Source organism: Pseudophryne corroboree, chromosome 2, assembly GCF_028390025.1.
Source record: "Pseudophryne corroboree isolate aPseCor3 chromosome 2, aPseCor3.hap2, whole genome shotgun sequence".
Lineage (NCBI taxonomy): Eukaryota > Metazoa > Chordata > Amphibia > Anura > Myobatrachidae > Pseudophryne > Pseudophryne corroboree.
Window position 1 is genome coordinate 875,190,766 of NC_086445.1, and position 16,380 is coordinate 875,207,145.

General features: G+C 46.3%; 1 protein-coding gene across 2 annotated transcripts in view; it reads right to left on the reverse strand.

Annotated features, from left to right (window-relative positions):
• CORO6 (coronin 6) overlaps positions 1-15,844 on the reverse strand; it is a 258,150-nt gene extending 242,306 nt beyond the window's left edge. The window contains exon 1 of one of the 2 annotated variants that reach the window (XM_063955951.1): positions 15,534-15,844. The gene's annotated coding sequence lies outside the window, so the exon portion shown is untranslated. The remainder of the gene's footprint in view (positions 1-15,533) is intronic. The other variant, XM_063955952.1, reaches the window with a different exon arrangement.
• Positions 15,845-16,380: the final 536 nt, after the last annotated feature.

The following is a 16,380-nucleotide window of genomic DNA, read 5'->3' on the forward strand; positions in this document are numbered from 1 at the left end:
GGTGTGTCTGTTTTTGTGTGTGTGGGGAGGACGAGGCGTTATTTGTGCATTTGATTAATACAAAATTAAAGCTACACAATCTGTCCTTATTTCCACATTAAAATCAGTTATGTAAGTCTGGTTCACTTTGGGAGTTATTCTGAGTTGATCATAACTGTGCAAAATTTTGCACAGCTACGATCATCTTTCCTGACATGCGGGGGGACGCCCAGCACAGGGCTAGTCCGCCCCGCATGTCAGTCCGGCCCCCCTCGCAGAAGTGCAAAGACATCGCACAGCGGCGATGCCTTTGCACTTCAGGAGTAACTCCCGGCCAGCGCAGCTTTAGCGTGCTGGCCGGGAGCTACTCCTTGCTCCCTGGCCCGCAGCGGCTGCGTATGACGTCATGCAGCCGCTGTGGCCCACCCCCTTTCGGTCCAGTCATGCCTGCGTTGGACTGACCGCGCCTACAGGCAGAGGCGATCGCTATCCTGCTATGGCCTTCGGCTGTCCCGCAAGCGCAGGCGCACTACAGCGCATGCACAGCAGGGACCCGTTCGCTCTGCTGCGTTAAAACGCAGCGAGCAAACGGGTTGGAATGACCCCCTTTGTACTGAGTGATCATACACAGTTTGCCACCATTTCCTCTTAAGACCTTCAGTCTCCAATTGTTTGCATATGGGGGGTCATTCCGAGTTGTTCGCTCGCAAGCTGCTTTTAGCAGCTTTGCACACGCTAAGCCGCCGCCTACTGGGAGTGAATCTTAGCATAGTAAAATTGCGAACGAAAGATTAGCAGAATTGCGAATAGACACTTCTTAGCAGTTTCTGAGTAGCTCCAAACTTACTCGGCATCTGCGATCAGTTCAGTGCTTGTCGTTCCTGGTTTGACGTCACAAACACACCCAGCGTTCGCCCAGACACTCCTCCGTTTCTCCAGCCACTCCCGCGTTTTTCCCAGAAACGGTAGCGTTTTTTCACACACACCCATAAAACGTCCAGTTTCCGCCCAGAAACACCCACTTCCTGTCAATCACATTACGATCACCAGAACGGAGAAAAAACCTTGTAATGCCGTGAGTAAAATTCCTAATTGCATAGCAAATTTACTTGGCGCAGGCGCACTGCGGACATTGCGCATGCGCAGTAGCGACTATTCGCTCCGTTGCGACAAAAAAATAACGAGCGAACAACTCGGAATGACCCCCATGATTCCAGTAACTTGCCACATATTACATAACTTGCTTAAGCGTTATAGTACTAGCATAGGATTTCCAAAAGACGGAGAAAACTGGGTCCTGGCCAACACTTCACACCAAATTCAGCCCGTCAAGCTTCTGTAATGAGCACATGTTCTAAATACAGGAGACGGGAATTCTCTACTGACACAGACTAACACACAAGAGGCAGCGATGTACAGGGCACAACACATATGTATCTGTGATCTGTATAGCCATACATCTACACTTTACTGTTGCTATCACAGGTCTTGTGTTGTCTATTAGCTTTTTTATATTTAATACATAAAATTTCTTGTTAGGACTTCCACTTTTTAGTGTAAAGAAAAAAAAAACTTTTACTGAATGTTTTTTCTTTAAATATATTGACATTTTTGCCCAGGATTACACCTACCATACATCACTCATAATATGTTAATCACATGGCTGCTCTTGTCTCGATCACAATGATAAAACAGCACCAGTACCATTAATTACAGAAAGAAACAGATTCAATAATTCATGGTAATTCAGCGGACAATAAATGAGTTTTAGTAAACAATCCTCAGAATTCAAAAAGCAATGCTGATGCTTAGGATATACAGGTTGGGTCCATATCCAAAATTCCAAAATATGGATTTTTACAAAACACAGAATATTTTGAGAGGGACTATGATAGTGACACCTTGGCTTTCTGATGGTTCAGTACAAAAACATTGTTTCAATCACAAAATGATTAACAATATTGTATTACATTACCTTCAGGCTATGTGTGTAAGGTGTATATGAAATACTGTATAAATGCATTCAGTGTTTAGACTTGGGTCTCATCTCCAGTATATCCCATTATGGTACGCATATATTCCAAAATACGGAAAAACTCAAAATACTAAATACTTCTGGTCCCAAGCATTTTGGATATGGGCGACTCAACCTGTATATAAGCATGCACAAACGCAGGTCTAGTAACATCACAACAGTAGTAACACAGGAACTTGGGGCATGTCTAGTGCTTCTCAAATGTTACAATTGGGACAGTTGGTAGGTGTGTATATGCATGCCTCCCAACATCTTGAGTAGCTAGTTCGGGACTCCTGTGCATGCCGCCCTAAAAGGGGGCATGGTCATGGGAGAAAGAAGGCATGGCCTGACAGAAATGCCGCATTTGCAAGCCGTGCCTCCCATTTCCATTATTGTGGGGGTATGCCCAGTGCTCTGTGAGCTGCGGGCCATGCCGCTAGTCCCTCTGTCTCCAGTGAATAGATACTGTGTGCAGTGTTTTGTCTATCACGTTGACCAAAAATTATTTGATTTGGTCCAGGTCCACCAACCCGTAGCACCCAGTTTGGAAACAACTGCTGTAAATTCTAACTATAAAATATATGTGGACTCCATGGTCATATAGAGGCTGCAGATAGACTGCTTTAATAAACTTCACAGGAATCCAACATGACTTCCGGTATCTGTAATAATTTACAGTAGGGAGCGAGATATATCTACTCAAACATAATTTCATAGTGAAAACTGAAGTGAGGACATCAAAAATTTCCAGGGGTTTTCACATGTGTTAGCATCACATGTATATTATACATTCTGTCAAATACAAGTGGTGTGACAACTTATATAAATACATTTCAAATATAGCCTTATCTTTGTAAGCCTCTGACATCACCAGTCACCATGGATAGTAATTAGAGTGATCATACCTCATCCATGCCAGAGCCTGACACAGATAATATAGGTCACTGTTGTTTATGGTCTGTTATTGTCAACAGTGAAAATGCTGTTTTTTGTTTTTGTGCAGGGCCAGTGCTAGGGTGTTCGGCGCCCTCCTGCAAACTAAAAATCTGCGCCCTCCCATACTTTACAAAAGGGACAGCGCACATAATGCCCCCTATAGCAGTGACACATACACATAATGCTCCCTCTAGTAGTGCCGCTTACACACATAACCCCCATGTAACGGGGACGCTTACACACGTAAAGCCCCCTGTACCAGGGACGCTTACACACGTAACACTCCTGTACCAGTGATGCGTACACACGTAATGCCCCTGTACCAGTGACACTTACACACGTAACGCCCCCTGTACCAGTGACGCGTACACACTTAATGCCCCCTGTACCAGGGACGCTTACACACGTAACACCCCTGTACCAGTGACGCGTACACATATAACGCCCCCTGTAGCAGTGACACTTACACACTTAATGCCCCTTGTAGCAGTGGTGCTTACACACTTAACGCCCCCTGTAGCAGTGGCGCTTACACACGTAACACCCCCTGTACCAGGGACGCTTACACACGTAACACCCCTGTACCAGTGATGCGTACACACGTAATGCCCCTGTACCAGTGACACTTACACACGTAACGCCCCCTGTACCAGTGACGCGTACACACATTATGCCGCACAGTCACACACACAGGTACACACACACATACTGTAAATACATTACTCACATACACAGTCACACATATTTTACACATACATACACACATACTTTCACTCACTCACTCTCTTTCCATCCTCTTACCTAAGAAAGTCCGGCTGGCCGGAGCTGGAGCAGATCGTCCTCCTGTTCAGCCTGGTCCCATGTAGCTCCACCCCCAGTTATGTGTAGTTCCGCCCCCAGTTATGTGTAGCCCTGCCCCCTTTTAGGTTCTCACACTGCACTGACACAGGGGAGGAAAGAGGAGGCTTAATGCTGCCGAAGCCGCTGCCTGTCATACAGTGTGACAGGCGCAGCAGCAGCAGCAGAGGGACAATAGCTCAGTGCAGTGATGCAGCGCAGGGAGAGCGCCTCTCCAGCCCCTGGCACCTCCCTGCACTGCATCCCTTTGCTGTTTTCGCGGGAGGGGTTCTGTGCAGCATAGCCTTTATCTGCCAACAAAAAGACCAGAGATCAGGTTGCGCCCCTATATCTGTAATGAGATGCATTTTGCACCTTGCAAGTGGAGTTTCTGGGAAAGGAACGTACAGAATAAATGTTGGATATGTACGCTGCCCTGGCGTATAACAACAAGTGAGACCAGAAAACGCATCAACCATGGTGGTCAGGGATGCATTGATGACCCTTCCTTAATTTATACCTTTTCGTTTTTCTCCTAATATGTTGCTTAGTTTACCCATATACCCTCTGACTTAAACCTAAGAGGGATGTGGGTGCTAGAAGGGCTTTAGACTTTGATGCCAATCGTTCAACACAAGTAGTTTGCCAATAGAATACAAAAGCAAAAACCTTCTAGAGAACCAAACAAGAAGGTTAATACAAATGGTTAAGAACCATCTGGCTATCAACAGATGCCTGTTTAGAATTCTAAACAGACTAGGTCATCTTTTATAAATCCTTTTTCCACTAACGCTCCTCCTTTGAACCATATTACACTATACTGTAGCTGCTTTACTATTGGTGGCTGATAATGCAGCTGCCCTAAATAAATATGGCTGAGCTAGCATTAGCGTGACATTTTGCTATGGCAAGCCTGGTTAATATGGGTTTCATGTGAGCTGGTTAGCTTAATTCAGGCTGGGTTCATGTCCTGACTGGATTAGCCATCACCTGTCAGCCCTATATCTACTTACCTTGTGTCACAACTCTCACAGGGATGGTATGGATGTTGGCCATACTTGTAGGATTTACGAATACCCTGAGCAGAGACGCGGCGTCTAATGCATCAGTGAATTTCACCAGGGACCCCCACAGAGGGGTTTCGGCTTTGCTGCGCACGATAAGCGGGTTGCGTCCCTCTGCTTGGGCTCATATGTATGTGGATGTTGCACACTGTAGGCACTGAAGGCAATAGGAATACTGGTCACCAGGCGTATTGCAGCGTAGATGTCAAAAATGTGTCAGAGAAGGGTCAGAAATGGCTGGCAGTGCGGTAACAGGTGGTGGGCAGAATTTAGTCAGAAGAAATACCAAAGTCGAAACAAGGAAGTCAACCCCGCAGCTATATGAATATGACTTATAGTTTGAATGAGGAGACTCCCCTCTTTCAAATAAAGCCCCCATCTCTCTTGGTGCCAGGGTTATGGAGACAGATTGTCTTTCCCCCTTCTGGGGCAATACTTTATTTTCTTTTTCACTAAGTACTGAAGTCATCACTGCTCCAGCGCCGGCCCCGCTGCTACTTGGGACTACCTACCGATGATTAGCACCAGTGGAGAGAAGGTCATTTAAATTTGGTCACTTTTCATCATCTGCAGTTTTGAGGTATACTGTATGTGACTGACAAGCACCAACCATCCTCCACAGCAAAAGGGTTGAAGGAGAACTGTGCTCTGCACTTTTTACAGATCGAAATTGAGACTTAAAGCGTTTGTACAAAACATGCAGCTGCTCTGATCAATTCATTCTTCCGTCATTAAATTTCCTTCACCAAGATATTCTGACCACAAGGTATGCCCAGCACCCAGACCAAAACCGAACACGTTCTGGACAGCAGGCGTAGGATTTGTCCAACCATCACTCTGAACAGATATACAGACTCATTGAAATTCTGATCTCCTGTTAATATTACTGTATTTATGAGCTTTAACCTAAATACATTACAGAACCTTGCAACTAAATTCAATGAACTTTGTATATTCCACTCATCTTCCATAACCTGTGTTTCCATCCTCCTTCCTTCTTGCATTAGTGTGTAACTTGTCCCTGAGTAACCTGCTTATCTACAGCCAGAAATCTCACCCTCCTTTCATACTTATTCCTACAATAATCACAGCCACTCATTAGCTTCCATCATATTATCCCAGTATTAAACTCCTCTCTTACCATTTAATCTAACCATACAATCTAAGTATATCACTTAAATTGTGGGGTGCACTTTAACTAAACTTTTTGGATAATGCAGCAAATTTTACACAAAATCTAAACTACGAATGTTATTATATCAGGTATAAATCTTAATTAATTTCTAACCAATTGTTATGTGTAGCTTACCAATTGTGATTTACCGGAATAAAAGTAGATTTATGGTAAACTTACCATTGTTAAATCTCTTTCTGCGAAGTACATTGGATTCCACAGGGAAACATCGGGTGTAGAGTGGATCTTGATCCAGAGAGGCACCAACAAGCTAAAGCTTTAGGCTGTCTCCGGATGCATGTGGGGCCTCCTCTATAACCCCGCCTCCAGGCACTGTGAGCTCAGTTTTGTTAACCAGTCCAATGTAGGAGCAGGCAAAAGAGAAGGCAGATGTTAGTCACATAGAACCACATTCTTACGACAGGAGAAGGGACCAGCGGCTAATGCCATACAAACCCATAGAAGCTAGGTGCGTCAGGGTGGGCGCCCTGTAGAGGCCAGTGTACCTCGCAGAAAGAGATTTAACAACGGTAAGTTCTTACCATAAATCTCGTTTTCTGCTGCGGGGTACACTGGGCTCCACAAGGATTAACATCGGTGATGTCCTAAAGCAGTTCCTCAAGGGAGGGGAAGCGCCTTAGCGGGTATGAGAACCCGGCGTCCAAAGGAAGCATCCTGGGAGGCGGAAGTATCAAAGGCATAGAACCTAATGAACGTGTTCACTGAGGACCACGTAGCCGCCTTTGTTCAGTGGACGTGCCACAGCGGGCGGCTCGAGACGGTCCAACAGACAGAGTAGAATGGGCAATAACAGCAGCAGGAACTGGGAGTCCAGCCTGTGCTTAAGCTTGTGCATTCAGCATACTAATCCAACTGGCCAGGGATTGCTTATTAGCAGGCCAGCCACATTTGTGAAAACCAAACCGTACAAAAAGGGAATCTGACCTCCAGATAGAGGCAGTCCTCTCCACGTATATACGGAGAGCCCATATCACATCCAAAGACTGCTCTTTGGCGGACAAACCAGAAGAGATGAAGGGCGGAACCACAATCTCTTGGTTTAGGTGAAAAGATGACACCACCTAAGGTAAATAACCTGGGTGAGTTCTAAGAACTGCCCGGTCACGACTGAATATTAGAAAGGGTTGAAGTCAGGACAAAGCGCATAAGTCTGACACCCTTCTAGCAGAGGTAATAGCCAGTAGAAACAGGACCTTGGCTGTGAGCCATTTAAGGTTCACTGACTCAAGAAGTTCAAATGGAGACTCTTGCAGGGCAGTCAGGACAACAGACAGATCCCATGGAGCCACAGGAGGGACATAGGGAGGCTGAATCCGTAAAACACCCTGAGCGAAAGTATGAATGTCAGGAATAGACGCACTTTTTCTCTGAAACCACATCAACAAGGCACATATATGAACCTTGAGGGGGGGCCAGACGAAAGCCGAAGTCCAGGCCTTGTTGCAGAAAAGCCAGAAGTCTGGAAGTTCCGAATTTGTATGCATCATAATTCTTAACAGCACACCAGGTGAAGTAAGAATTCCAGACCCTGTAATATATCCGTGCAAATGACGGTTTTAGCCTAGTTTGGATAACCGTCTCAGAGTGATGCTTCAAGAGCCATACCGTCAAAGCCAGTCTGGCCAGGTCCGGGTAGACACAAGGGCCCTGAATGAGGAGGTCTGGGCGTTGAGGAAGTAGAAAAGGACGCTCTATCGATAGACCCTGCTGGTCTGAGAACCAATGCCGTTTGGGCCACGCTGGAGCGACTAGAAGTAGTATTCCTCCTTCTCGTTTGATCTTCCATAGTACCCTGGGCAGGAGTGACACTAGAGGGAACACATAGGGCAGCCGAAAGTTCCATGGAATTGCCAGTGCGTCCACGAGCGCTGCTTGAGGATCCCTGGCTCTTGACCCGAAGACCGGAACTTTGTGATTGGGTCGAGACGCCACCGGGTCTACATCTGGTAGGCCCCATTTGTCCACTAGGAGTTGAAAGACTTCCTGATGAAGACTCCACTCTCCGGCATGCACGTCCTGATGACTGAGGAAATCAGCTTCCCAGTTGAGGACTCACGGAATGAACACTGCCGATATTGCTGGCAGATGGCGTTCCGCCCAACAAAGGATTTTTGACACTTCCATCATTGCCATGCGGCTTTGAGTGCCTCCTTGATGGTTTATGTATGCCACCGTGGTGGCGTTGTCTGACTGTACTTGCACAGGCCTTTTCCTTAGCAGAGGCAGGGCAAGAGACAAAGCATTGAACACTGCCCGCAATTCGAGAATGTTTATCGGGAGGAGTGATTCCTTCTGGTCCACCGACCCTGGAAAGAGTTTTGCTCTAACACCGCACCCCAGCCCCTCAGACTGGCATCCGTAGTCAGTAAGACCCAGTTGGGGATCCAGAAGGGATGGCCCCTGCTGAACTGCTGGTCCTGTAGCCACCAGGTCAGCGACAGACGAACCTCCAGAGTCAAGGAGATCATGTGAGACCTGATCCGATGAGGCAGGCCGTCCCAATTGGAAAGGATTAACCTCTGCAGAGGGCGGGAATGAAATTGAGCGTACTCTACCATGTCGAAAGCCGATACCATAAGGCCTAGTACTTGCATCGCCAAGTGTATCGAGCACCCTTGGGCGAGAGAGGAAGCATCTTATCCTGTCCTGAAGCTTCAGGACCTTCTCTGAAAACAGAAACAGCCATTGACTGTGTGCGTCCAGCAGTGCCCCCAGGTGCACCATGCTCAGAGCAGGGACCAACGAGGACTTTTTCCAGTTGATGAGCCATCTGTGGGCTTGTTGGATGTATACCATCAGTTCAAGATGGTTGAGGAGGATATTGTGGGAGTTTGCCAGGATCAGCAAGTCAGGATCCTTACTCCCTGGCGATGGAGATGAGCCGTCATCACGGCCATAACCTTGGTGAAGATCCGAGGGGCCGTGGCCAGTCCAAATGGCAGAGCCTGGAAATGATAGTGAAGGTTGCCAATAGCAAACCGCAGATATTGCTGATGCAATAGGTATATGCAGGTAAGCATCTTGTATATCCAGGGATACCACATAATCTCCGGGTTCCATGGCCAGTACAATTGAGCGCAGTGTTTACATACGTAACTTGGACACTCTCACAAATTGTTCAGTGATTTGAGGTTGAGTATAGGCTGGAAACACCCAATGGGTTTCGGTACTAGGGGGGTAATTCCAAGTTGATCGCAGCAGGAAATTTTTTAGCAGTTGGGCAAAACCATGTGTACTGCAGGGGGGGGGCAGATATAACATGTGCAGAGAGAGATAGATTTGGGTGGGTTATTCTGTTTCTGTGCAGGGTAAATACTGGCTGCTTTATTTTTGCACTGCAATTTAGATTGCAGATTGAACTCACCACACCCAAAGCTAACTCTCTCTGCACATGTTATATCTGCCCCCCCTGCAGTGCACATGGTTTTGCCCAACTGCTAAAAAAATTTCCTGCTGCGATCAACTTGGAATTACCCCCTAGAAACAGGGTCGAGTAGTATCCTCTGCCTCTCTGGGATAGAGGTACCGGCACTACCACTCCTGTATCCAGGAGGGAACTTCCAACCATTTGTAGAGCTTGCACCTGTAACGGATCCAAAGGGATAACCATTGTGCAGAACTGGTGAGGGGGATGCCTCTTGAAAGACAACTTCTCGCACCCATACATCTGGAGTGGTCTTTAACCAGACCTGGGTGAATCGCAGAAGTCAGCCTCCCACCTTGGGATCCCCCAGGGGGAGGCTTGTCCCGTCATGCAACAGGCTTGTCGTGTTTAGAAGCAGGCTGACAGAATGCCCAGGATTGTTTAGCCTTGGGCTTTGTGGTTTTGGAAGCACTAGATTGTCTTGGGTATGCCTGACCTTTTGCTTTTCCTTGAGGCCGAAAGGAGTGAAAAGTGGTAACTTTTGCCTTCTGTGCAGAAGTAGTAGTGTTAGGGAGAAAGGCAGTCTTAACAGCCGCCAAGACAGCCACAATTTTATTGAGGTTTTCCCCAAACAGGATGTCTCCCTTAAAAGGGAGTACCTCCAAGGTCTTTTTGGAGTCCAGGTCCACCTTCCATGACCTCAATCACAGAATACGGCGAGCCAGGATGGACGTAGTCGATGCCTTAGCCGCCAACACACCTGCCTTAGAGGACGCCTCCTGAATGTAATAGGTGACGGTGGTCATGTGAGACAGGTACTGTCTGGCAATGTCAGATATATCCTGAGGCAGCTCTTCCTCTAAAGTCTGAACCCATGCTTCAATTCCTTTTTGCAGCCCAAGAGGCTGCTATAGTGGGTCTATGTACAGCACCTGTAAGGGAGTAAATAGACTTCAGGCATCCTTCCACGTGCTTATCTGTCAGTTCCTTCAGTGAGGTGACAGTGGTGACAAGCACAGTATACGACACCACTAGACGGTTGACATAGGAATCCACCGGTGGTGAATTTTCCCACTTGTTACACAACTCTGTAGGGAGAGAATAGCGAGTTACCATCCTTTTAGACAGAGAGAATTTCATTCCTGGAAAAGACCAGGGTTCTTGTCGTATGTCCACTAGATGGTCAGAAGTAATAACGTTTTAGTTACCTTCTGACGTTCAAACCTACAAGGTTTCTTAGACACCATAGTGGAATCCTCGTCATCCTCAGTGATCTGTAGGATCTGCTTAATAGCAACCACTAAGTTAAGGACATCAACCTGAGTAGTGGATTCCTCGTCAGAAGCAGCTCTGTCAGTGTCTGACGGGACAGTATACTCCCCATCTTCATCAGAAGAATCTTCTGGGAGATTTGTGGCTTGTGGGGAGGAAGTAGCCCGCTTAGATGACCCCGTGTTGTGAGAGTGATTTGGGGCAGTTTTATGTCTGACCAAGGAGTGACTCCATTGCTGCAACTGGGTAGACAAATTATCTGCCCAAGGCGGATTTACCATAGGGATAATAAGTGGCTGTAATTGCACAGGGGGTCCCATGGGGAGCGTAAGGAGTGTCACAAGCGTATTGAGCATAGTTGAGAACGCCGCCCAAGGTGGATCCTGATTGGTTACAGGAGTCGCAAACTGACTGGGAGATGTAAGGCACATAGTACACAGACCGTCATACAAAACTTCCCCCTCAGGCAAATCTTTGGCGCATGCGCTGCAGGAGCGTCCTCGGATTTCCCGCCCTATGTGTTAGACATAATTAGTGAATGCAACCGCAGAGTGTATTAGTACGATACAGCCAGACAGAGTACAATACCTGCAAATAAATTCCCTAGTATGTGACTGCATACACAGTACACAAACAAAAGCGAATAAGTCCAGTATTATGCGACTGAGCCCGCAGTACACAACACCAGCGAATAAATCCGGTATTAGGTGACTGAGTACACAGTAGAGTACACTTCAATCGGTAAATACTGTGAAGCACTATATATGGACCCCGACACACCTAGTCCCTTAGGGTACAGAATACAGTGATAGAAATAGCTGGGTTACACTGAAAGTGAAATCCACACAGCAGATACAGGCACACACAGTCACAGTGACAATGCAGATAATTATTTTAGTAAGACAATAAAACTGCACTGGACTATTAACAGTGCATGGTCTGAGACCGGATATATATATCAGAATACTCGAACAACATATTCTGGCACAGGTACACTTGTTCTTAACTAACGCTGTCTTAATATCGACATGTAGAATACTTTAAGTGCTTGTAAAACCATGGTGCTGATGTACAGGCGGGTTTACAAAGAAGACCTTGCCCTGCAGTCCCGGAGACCAGTCGCATCTATTTTAGAAAATGGCGCCCAGCGTCTCAGTCAGTGGGTGAGGGAGAGTAAGAGGCAGCTCCAGGGCGGGAACACCAGCAGTAGATGGCGCCCTGGGCCGGCGGAGAGGCTACAGGTCAAGTGCCAGTTCCCCTAAGCAGGACTTTACCACCTGGTACTATGGAGTCTTATTAAAATGGATATTAGTATATCCGACCTGTACTCCTATGCCCTGGTGGATATAGTGGGGCCCCTGCTCGGTTACAGTGTCCACGCCAGCATTGCAGTTAGTCTCCCTGGACTGTGACAGGAACGCGATTTAGGGCCGGTCCCGCCTGGGGGGCCCTCTTACCTCCTCTCCGTAGCAGCCACGCGAACCAGGAGAGCGTCTGCGACCGTGTGCCTAGAGCCGGAGTGTCTCCACCGCAAGTACCCGGGAACAGGGCGCGGGAGTATGCAACGTCGCTTGGTTGGTGATGGAGCTGCAACGCTGAAGTGTCACCATGACATACAGCGCTGACAGCCCAGTTTTGAATAAATTTTCTGTCAGAAAAAGCTTTTTCATGGCTGCCCAGTGCCTGCTTCTACAGGCACCCACTCAAAACTGAGCTCACAGTGCCTGCAGGCGGGGTTATAGAGGAGGCCCCACAATGCATCCTGGGACAGCCTAAAGCTTTAGCCTGTTGGTGCCTCTATGGATCAAGATCCACTCTACACCCAATGTTTCCCTGTGGAAACCAATGTACCCTGCTGCAGAAATAAAGAATACAGGAAGGATTCTCTGTACAGCACTGTAATATGATGGTACTATATAATGGGGATTGGTATGTAAAACCGACGGCCGGGATCCCGGCTGTCAGTATACCGACAGCGGGATTCCAGCCACTGGGATGCCGGCAGCGGGGCGAGCGCTAGAAAGTCCCTTGCTGGCTCGCTGCGCTCGCCACAGGTTATGTTCTCCCTCTATGGGTGTTGTGGACACCCATAGAGGGATAAAAGTCTGTGGCAACGGGATTCTGGTGTCGGCATTTCATCGCTAGTTGGGATCCAACTTGCGATACACTGACAGCTGGGATCCCGACTAGCGGTATTGTAACCGCTTCCAAATAAAGCGAGCACTTGGTTCACTGAATTTCTGATTACAGATCTGACTGCCAGGCTTTCTCTCTGGCCTGCTAGGGAGATCTGATATGATTGCCAGCCCTCCCATTCTGATGTGATACTGCACAAACAAACAATGTGTGTACTGTATATTCCTATTGGATGCACAAACAGGTAGTACATTTGGAACCTCGGTGGGACACACATTCTCCATGGTCTATTAAGTAGGTCTAAAATTACATGTAAAGTGCATTATATGGTGTCCTGCCATTGCTCTGCATCAATTAGTGAATTCAGACAATAATATTTTGACACCTGGAAGTAAACGGCATGATACTTTAACTGAGTGCCATACAACTAATGGCTCTGTGCTAGACTCAGGGGGGGCAGCAGCACAGGTGGCAGGCATGTGTACAGAAATGTTAAATGTCAGTACTGCCTTGCAACAAATGGTCAAGAAAAATATTCCTATACTTCTGAATAATGCGGCAAACTACAAAAAATAATTTCGATTTTTATACAAATATCAAATAACTAAAGATGCATACACACTTGCCGAGAAAATGAACGACGTCTCTCATTTTCTCCCTTCCTGAGCGACGTTGTTCACTTTCTCGGCAAGTGTGTGTGCCGGTGACGACGAACAATGCGCAGCCCTGTGGGTCGTTAATGACCCTCGCTATCGGCTGTGCATGCAGCTCAATTTGGACTGTCGTCCAAGAGCTGCCTGCTCGGCCCGGCCGCGGCGTGACATCATTGAGCGATATGGTCGCCATATCGCTCAGTGTGTATGCACTGCCGCTGACCGCCCGGGAGGGGTAAACACTAGGCAAAGTCGCTCATAGAGCACATCACCTAGTGTGCACCCACCTTAACACTCATCTAGAAGATCACTCTACTGACCCAAATGCCTTTTTCTGCCGAGAACAGAAGTAAAACAGCAGGCAGCGTTGGAAACCATAGACATGCGTCAAATGCTCCCAATAGCAAGTGCAAGTGGATATAATGGATCACTGGAACCAAAAGGTTCTATTCCCTTACCTAATTACAGTTTATAAAAGTAGAACAATATTTATTTTTATTTATTTAATTCTTTTTTTTTTGGGGGGGGGGGGCAGTGGGTAAGGGGCAAAATGCCTTCTAGTGACAAATGATTGTAAATCCCGATTTTATGACTGTACTAGCAGCTACAGAGTGTTTTTATAGGACTGCACTGTATGAATGTCATGCTTACCAACATGGCATACATACCATATCTTGAAATCCTTTCAGATGGGTACTTTGTGTGAACCTTAATAATCCAACTGCTACTGCAAATACAACGGAATACAATAAACGGCATAAGAAAATGTCACCTAATCTAGTCCCACACTATCAGATTGGAAAATGATGCTGTCACTTGGAGCAGGATGGGCCCCGATGGGCAGCATACAAAGTAAATGTAGCACATTATTTACACAAGCAATGCTAGTGCTACATACTTATATACGATGTACAGGAACTGGCGGTCAATTTTGTAGGAACAAGATAGTCTAAGACACAAAAGGTATTAGAGGTAATTGCACTGAACAGACTGAACAGTTTACAGTCTAGGTATGTAAATCAAGTAAACCACAACAATATGGCCTCCCTGGACAGGTGTACACCCTTTGCGCAGTTATACTGTTCAGGTTAGCCCTGGGCCTGTTGATTATGTATTCTTACACTTACAAGTGTGACTAGCTAGGCACAGGTTGACCTACCGTTTGGCATGCACGACCACTTAAAGTGACCTATTACGGCTTCACATACGTTATGTGTGGCAGGACAAGCCGGGTGTGGGTCCTGACCACGTCTGATTTACACCTGCACTATCATGAAACACCAACATCTTTTTTGGTCACTATTTTTACTATGTCCTATTTCCTGCAGTCTGACCCGTCACGGTGATTGTTTTACAGATGCATAAAAGAAGGATGAATTTCCTCCATGCAGCAGACCTGTACATATTGTAATCCGGTAAGCACTGTGCATGGCAGGAAAGGAAATTACTCATATTGACAGTCAGCACTCATTGGAATGTGTGTGTCATTGATAGGACAAAATGGCTGCTTTAATATAGTGACATACTGTACACCCCACATGAGCAGACTATTGTAAATGTTAATGAATCTGTAATAAATCTTATTTTGTAATGCACAGTACATAATAAATATCAATGTCATCACTTACATATCTCCAAAAATAAAAGTATAGGGCTGGGAATAAACTTTGCAGAGTAAGAAAAAAAAATCTTCACTTACATGATAAAATAAATGACAGACCTTCAGGCAGTTGTGCCTGTAGTGACATTAGGGAAACAAAATGACGTTTTGTAGTAGAGAATGTTGCAGCAGCTAAAGAAGGAGACCGGCTGCTTGCTGCAGAGAAGAGAGGTCACTTTCCAAATATAGCAATAACAGAGCATTCCCTTACAGGTCCTGTGACCAGTCAGGCATTGAGTAGTGACAAAAAAGCTGAATAATTCTATATGCAGCACTAAATAGGAAAAAAGTAATAACTGCAGAAAATAGTGGCTGCGTAAGAACCAGCAATAGAATAATACGTCTGCAGTACTGTCCAATAACATGACACTATAGTAAAGGTACAGCTTGGTACTGCTAAGTAAATGACAACTGTCTTACCTTGATCACTGGGGTGGATGACAGCTCCTGACAGATGTTAGGGCACTAGTGATTGTATGTCCTTTTTCTTATATCCTGGCCAGGAGGTGGCTGTGGGGTATCTGCTCCTCTTGCCTGGGTGAGCCTGTGTGCACAGCTAGCATGCACTTCTTCTGTCCAGTGCTGAGCTGCCTGCTCTCTGCTCTGTCAGAAACTGACGAAGGGGTCTATCGTGTGTGTGTGTTGCAGGAGACTACGGCTGCAGTAACAGCTGCTGCTATCAACATTCAAGCAAAATAACTCAACACCCAACAGCTGAAAGACAGTATGATGGGGTGAGGAGGGGAAATGTTCAACAAAGGGAGGAGTAGTGCCTCTTCCTCTATGACTGGCTGTATTGTCCCTTCAAATATTTTTTTTTTTTTTTTTACAGGCATAACAAATGGTTGAGATGAGATGCCTCATTAATAACTCGTGTGACTTCATACAGTACCAGCCAAGTCACAGTCTGACTGCATTTAGCCAAAGATATGTGAAAGTTTGCTTAGAAAAATCCAGGATGGTTGTAAACATTCCTGTGCCGGAGGATGTAACCATATGACATCACCCATAGCGTCCCATGACCTACAATGAAAATGCAATACCCCCACAAAAAGTGCATGGCACAAGATCGTGTTTCCGCACCATGTATGATCAGCAGTGCACATCATGAACCTGTACATTGGCATTACATGCTCCTGGTTTACTAGCCATAATCATCATCATCATCATCAGTGAGTACCATCACCTGTCCCATAATAGGTGCAAAATTTACATCTCCTAACAGGCTTATATATGCTTACATGAGGACGCTCCATCACACACCGTT